This window comes from Sarcophilus harrisii, chromosome 1, assembly GCF_902635505.1.
Source record: "Sarcophilus harrisii chromosome 1, mSarHar1.11, whole genome shotgun sequence".
Classification (NCBI taxonomy): domain Eukaryota; kingdom Metazoa; phylum Chordata; class Mammalia; order Dasyuromorphia; family Dasyuridae; genus Sarcophilus; species Sarcophilus harrisii.
The window spans coordinates 273,594,503-273,602,162 of NC_045426.1; positions in this window are offsets into that span (position 1 = coordinate 273,594,503).

The window sequence follows — 7,660 nt, forward strand, 5'->3', positions numbered from 1 at the left end:
TTAGGGGAGCATAGAAAAAATAGCTGTCAGAGTTATGGATAACTATGTATAAACATAACAAGAGATGGAAAGAATCATGGAAGGTAAAATAGATATTTTGATTATATTTTAAAAGTTTTGCAAAACAAAACCAATTCAGTCAAAATTAAAAGGAAAGCAAGAAACTGGGAGAGGGAGGAGAAGGAATTTGTATTGTTTTTCTGATAAAGATCTCATTTCTTAAGTATATAAGCAATTGAGTAAAAATAAGAGCCATTCCCCAACTAATAAATAAGTCAAAAGATATGAACAGGCAGTTTCAGGATAATAAAGCTATCAATAATGACATGAAAAAATGCTTTAATATTTTTACAGTCAAAGGTTCTGATAAAGGCCTCATTTCCAAAATATATAGAGAATTAACTCTAATTTATAAAAAATCAAGCCATTCTCCAATTGAAAAATGGTCAAAGGATATGAACAGACAATTCTCAGATGAAGAAATTGAAACTATTTCTAGTCATATGAAAAGATGCTCCAAGTCATTATTAATCAGAGAAATGCAAATTAAGACAACTCTAAGATACCACTACACACCTGTCAGATTGGCTAAGATGACAGGAAAAAATAATGATGATTGTTGAGGGGATGTGGGAAAACTGGGACATTGATTCATTGTTGGTGGAGTTGTGAACGAATCCAACCATTTTGGAGAGTAGTTTGGAACTATGCTCAAAAAGTTATCAAACTGTGCATACCCTTTGATCCAGCAGTGTTACTACTGGGATTATATCCCAAAGAGATTATAAAGAAGGGAAAGGGACCTGTATGTGCACGAATGTTTGTGGCAGTCCTTTTTGTAGTGACTAGAAACTGGAAACTGAATGGATGTCCATCAGTTGGAGAATGGCTGAATAAATTGTGGTATATGAATATTATGGAATATTACTGTTCTGTAAGAAATGACCAACAGGATGATTTCAGAAAGGCCTGAGAGACTTACACGAACTGATGCTGAGTGAAATGAGCAGGACCAGGAGATCATTACATACTTCAACAACAATACTAGATGATGACCAGTTCTGATGGATCAGGCCATCCTCAGCAACGAGATCAACCAAATCATTTCCAATGGAGCAGTAATGAACTGAACCAGCTATTCCCAGAAAAAGAACTCTGGGAGATGACTAAAAACCATTACATTGAATTCCCATTCCCTATATTTATGCACACATGCATTTTTGATTTCCTTCACAAGCTAATTGTACAATAATTCAGAGTCTGATTCTTTTTGTACAGCAAAATAATGTTTTGGTCATGTATACTTATTGTGTATCTAAGTTATATTTTAATATATTTAACATCTACTGGTCATCCTGCCATTTAGGGGAGGGGGTGGGGGGTAAGAGGTGAAAAATTGGAACAAGAGGTTTGACAATTGTTAATGCTGTAAAGTTACCCATGTATATATCCTGTAAATAAAAGGCTATTAAATTAAAAAAAAAAAAAAAAGAAAAAATGCTTTAAATCACTATTTATTAGAAAAAATGCAAATTAAAAAACTATCACACCTATCAGATTGGTTAACATGACAGAAAAGAAGAATGACAGATGTTGAGGGGAATATGGAAAAAGTTCTGGAGTGGTCCAATCATTCTGGAGAACAATTTGGATTTATGCCTAAGGGGCTTTAAAAGTGTGTTTACCTTTTAGCCTAGAAATACCACAGCTAGGTTATGATTAGGTGATTAGGCATGTAAAAGGAAAAATACCCTACAAAACAATATAGCAGCTCTTTTTGTCATGGCAAAGAATTGGAAACTGAGGGGGATCCCCATCAAGTGGTGAATGGCTAAATGAGTTGTGGTATATAATTATGAAACAGTACTATTGTGCTGTAAGTAATGATTAAAAGAATGGCTCAGGAAAACCTGGTGAGATTCTTATGAGCTGATGAAAAATGAAGTAAGCAGAACTAGGAAACATTTGTAGGTAACAGCAATATTGTAATGTTTAATTTTTTAAAACACCTAGCTACTCAGATCAAGACAATGATCCAAGACAATTCCAAAGGATCCATGATAAAGAATGCTGTCCTGCCTCTAGAGAGAGAACTTATGAATTCTGAGTGTATATTGAATACTTTTCTACTGTATTTTTTTGCTTTTTTCCCCTTAATATGGTAAATGTGAAATTTTTTTGTATAACTTTATATCTTTAATATATTACTTCTCAGTGGGTACAGAAGAGAGGGAAGAAAATTGGAACTTAAAAAAAGAAGTAATAAAGCAAAAAAAGGAGATTCTGGGCAGGAGGATAATGTACAATGTTGGAGGAAGATAAGAATAAAATGTGCTCTCCGGATAATAAATAGAGCAATGTCTTCCCATTTGAAAAAAAAAAAAAAGGAAATACAATAAACACAAAAGGTAAGAGCAGATTGTATGAAATTGAAAATCAGACTAAAATCTAAACTATTTCCTAGATGATAGGAAGCCACTGAAGTTTTTTTTGAGCAAAGTATAATATTAATATTTTAGAGTTTGGAACATAATATACAGGATGAACCATAGATACAGTGTTTAATTTGGAGAATGTTATAGTAGTTTAGCTGTAAGATATTTAGGACTTACAGGGGTGTGATGATAAAGGGAATACAAAAGATAGGATAGATGGAAGAAATGGTATGAAGGAAAACATTATGAAGGTCAGAAAACAAAGGAGAAGGATGACTCAAAGATGATTCAGGTTTTGAACTTGGGTGATTGGGAATGGTGAGAAGTATGATAAAAATAGACAAGTCAGGATGAGGAATCAGATTTATGGGGAAGACAGTGAGTTGTTTTATACAAATTGAATTTGAATTGAAGTTAGGACATTCAAAAGAAAATATCCAGTGAACATAGGCCTCATGGGAACATTCATAGTTAAAAGACAAGGGGAAAAAAGGTGAGAACAGGGGGAAAATATGACATTGTATCAAAGGACAAGGAAGTTGAGACTTTAGCATTAAATGCTATAGAAAATTTAGTGAAAACAGAGATAAGAGATGGAAAGAGAAGAGAGAAGGGGGGAAAGAGAAAAGAAGGGCAGGAGGGAGAAGAGCAAGGATAGAATTGTAAAGTAGAATTGTAAAATCAGAAATTACCTAATTTTATTCCAACATTTTAGAGAAGAGAAAACTAAACTTAAAAATGTCAAATGACCAAGGTCATACAGTTAAGGGGACAGTAGTCAGGACTAAAACATGGATTTCCTGGTACTTTATCTCTTATTCTTTCAACTAGATTATATAGTTCCACAGTGAAAACTAGGGGGAAAAAAACAAAGTGAATTTGGGATTATGAACTAGTTGGCAGCCTTCAAGCATTTCACTTCTATAGATTGATGGAAAGAAGCCAGGTTAAAGGGAATTAAATAGAGTTTGGATGGTTGAGAAGTGTAAAAGAAGTGGTATTACATCTCATGTGAGAAGTTTGGATCTATGATCCTATGAAGGAAGAGAAATGAGAGATATGAAGGCCAGAGGGCTATAAACTGAAGAGGAAAAACCACACCTTCATTGGATTTGGAGTCTTAAGATATGAGTTTGAATCCTATCTCTGCCACTAAATAGCTTAATGATGTAAGACAGGTAAGTGATCCTCCCAGTACTTCAGGTTTCTCAATTATAAAATGATATCTTTTTATCTATAAAATAAGAATTTCCTCAGCTTTAAAATGGGACAACCCACTTGTTATGCTGGAGTTCAGGGGCTCACTATTTGCCTTCTGTAGTTGTGTTGATATCTCACAGCTAGTCTGATGATCCACTGGCTTCTGAACCAGGAAAAAGTAGCCAAGGCTGCTGTATTTTGGCTATAAGCCTCCCCATTAGATTCCCCTGGAGGTATTTCCACCCTGAGCGCAGCACTGGGACACATTCCCCTCTACCTGCCCAATTGAGATAGATCTTTCCTAAAGTTCTTCCAAAACATTTTCTGCTAGAAATTTGTTACACTCTAAATATTTTTTGGTTCTGTCATTCCAAAATCCATTCAGAGGCTTGATCTAGTGTTGATGTGAGGGAAGCCAGGAAGAACTCAAAGACCTGTCTGCTCTCAGCTATCTTGGCTCTGCCCCACTTAATCTTAGGAAAAAAGTAAAACCAAAGCTTGGTAGTTTATCTCCTATGCTAACTTAGTAAAGTTCTTATAATCTCCAAGGATGCTCATCTTAATTTCCACTTTCTCAGATGAGTCAGATCTCCCAGATCAAGGCTAATTCAGGGTTCTAAGGATATCCTTGAAGGGGTAGAGTATCTTTCCCTTAATCCTGTCAGCTCATATCCCCATTTTTGTATGTTTTCCCTAATGTACTATTTTAGAACCCCAGTTTCATTAATCAATTAACAGCAATTAGCTCTAACAAAGGGACATATACTGAGATATATCAAGAAGAGGAATTACAAATATTTCCTCCCAATACCTATAGGCACACTCTCCCCAATACCACCTTAATTCCTGAGAAGAAAGCCTCAAATGTGATGCTACTTCTATATAGCATTTGCTCTACTAAGTTTACTTTCAAATTTATCCTAGTTGATGGAGGAGTCTGGTCTCCTCCTAGACTGAGTCAAGACTTACTCCTTACTGCCTGGTTTCTAGGAAATTCAGAGTTTCCAGCTCTTGGACTTCTGGCATCTCAATCTCTCTGTCTTTCTCTGTCTTTGTCTCTTTCTCTCCCCCTGCTTCTTTCTCCTCCTTTCCCTGCCTTGTGTATATATATGTGTGTGTGTGTGTGCATGTGTATGGTATAAATATACATATTTCATTGTCCAATTGTATCTAGTTCAATAAGTATTTTATTTACTGTCTATTATGTGCCAGATGCTGCATTAGGTTTGCATTACAAAGTGCCTGCCTTCAAAGAGTTTGTAAGCCAGCCAAAGTGCCAAAGTGCATTTATATAGATAAATAATTATGATAAGAGATAGGTTATATAAATATCCTAAGAGAGATACAGAAAGTGCTATAAAGCATATCTACTTTGATATATATGTGTGTGTGCATACATACATATATATTATATATATAAAGAAAGGGAGGGAAAAGAGAGAGGAAAGGGAGAGGGGGAAAGAGAGGAAAAGAGAGATTCATGTTTACCTCTCAATACTTTGGGAAGTCTTATTTTTGTCAGTTTGTGTATACTCTTTTCACAGCTTCAAACCACAACTCTTATTTACCCATAGTATGAAGTCTCTGTGAATTGCTTTGACAAAAAAAAAAAAAAAAAGATTAACCAGGGATCAAATTTTAGGTGATTATCTCCTTCAAACTTAGCCAGGCTGATCCTTGGATGACAGAAATATAAGTACTTTCCTGGGTCTCATGCTCAAGACCTTTCCTACTCTATAGAATCTTCTACAGTTTATCCTCCATTGGCATAGTCTTTAAAAGTCCTGGGTCGTCCACATGCTACATTGAGACATTGGACAGGAAAATTATCAGAGAGGTATACAAACACATGTCAAAAAAAAAGGCAGGGCAGCTTTTTGTAGTGGCAAGAAACTGGAAACAGTGGATGCCCATCAATTAGAAAATGGCTGAATAAGTTATGGTATATGAATGTCATGGAATATTATTGTTCTGTAAGAAATGATTAGCAGGATGATTTCAGAAAGACCTGGAGAGACTTACATGAACTGATGCTGAGGGAAATGAGCAGAATAAGGAGATCATTGTACACAGCAACAATAAGATTATACCATGATCAATTCTGATGAACGTGGTTCTTTTCAAGAATGAGATGATTCAAGCCAGTTCCAATGGTAAGAGAGCCATCTATACCCAGAGAGAATATTGTGGGAACTGAGTACGGATTATAACATAGCATTTTCACTCTTTTTATTGTTGTTTGCTTGCATTTTATTTTCTTTCTTAATTTTTATCTTTTTGATTTGATTTTTCTTGTGCAGCAAGATAATTGTATAAATATGTATGCATATATTGGATTTAACATATTTTTTTTTTTTTTACCACATTTAACGTATATTGGATTACTTGCCATCTAAGGGAGGGGATGGGGGAGGGAATTGGAATACAAAGTTTTGCAAGGATTAGTGTTGAAAAATTATCTGTGCATATGTTTTGAAAATAAAAAAGCTTTAATAAAAAAAAAAAAGAGCAGAAGAAAGAATTGCTTCATCAAAATTGTTATCTGCTGTTCTTGTGGTTTCCAGAATCCAGACACCAGTACCTGAAATTGTTATCTCTTTTTGTGAGCGAATGATGATGATACATCGAGGACCAAGAGGCAGTTGCTGTTCTCTGACCTCCCCACTGAGAGGCTATTGCGTTGTCTGGCTTCTCTCTGCCTCTAATTTAAGCAATACTTGTCAGTAAAGATTGCCCCCAACTCTCTCAAGTGTCACAATACACAACTGCAGAGGTTCTCTAAGAATTGACCTGCCCTTTCACCCAGACATGGTCCTTAATATAAAATAATCCTTATAAGAGTCTAGCTTTTCTATTAATTAGTCAATTATTGTTGTTGTTCAGTTATTTCATCTGTGTCTGACTCTTTACAACTTCCTTTGGGGTTTTCTTGGCAAAGGCACTGGAGTGGTTTGTCCTTTCGTTCTTCAGCTCATTTTATAGATGAAGAAACTGAGGCAAACAGAGTTAAATGATTTTCTCTGGGCCACACAGCTGGTAAATGTCTGAGGTCAAATTTGAATTCAGATCTTCCCGACTTCAGACTTGGACTCTATCCATTGTGCTAACCAGCTTCTCTGTAATAAATCAACAAGCATTGATTAAGTACCTACTTTATTCATCATCAGGTATACAAATACAAAGAATAAAAGAATCTATATCCTCAAGAAATTTTAAATAGGGGATATAAGTATAATATATACAGAATTGATATGAAGAGAACAAACACAAAACAGTAGGGAAGTGCACTAAAAGCTAAGGGGATCAAGGCTTCTGGTAGCAAATGGTGCCTGAGATGGCAACTGGAAAGAAGGGATTCCGAGGCAGAGAAAAGGCAGGGAAACATTCTAAATAAAATAAGTGGTTAGATCAAAGGCATGGTGATTGAGATGCAGTCATGTGAGTGAGGGACAGAAAGAAGGCTGAATTCCAGCCTCATGGAGAAGGAAGTGATTTACAAAAAGACTAGAAAAAGGTTAAGACCAGATCATGATAAGTTTTGAAAACTAAACAGAGGAGTTTATATTTTATTTTAGAAGCAATAGAGATCCAATGGCGTTTAGTTTGTTGAGTAGGCAGACACTATTAGATCTGAGCTTAAGGAATATTTCTTTGGCAGTTGTGTGGAGGATGGAATGAAGTAAATAGAGGGATCCAAATCAAGGAGACTAATGGAAAGCCTATTGCAATAATCTGGGACAGGACTTCTAGAATATTTTTTCCACTTGCGACCCCATTTTGCCCAAAAAATTTTGATGTGACCCAGATATATAGGTATATGAAATAAGTATATAAATCAAACATTAACTAATGTCATAATTTTGCAACCCCAACATTATTATGAAACCCCATATAGAGTTGCATGCCAGTTTAAGAGTTTGGGACTGGGAGAAAGGTGATGAGGACTTGTATATGAGTAGAGAGAAGGAGTCAGATACACTAGATGTTTTAGAGGGGGAAAAGAGCAGCTTTGACAACTGATTGAA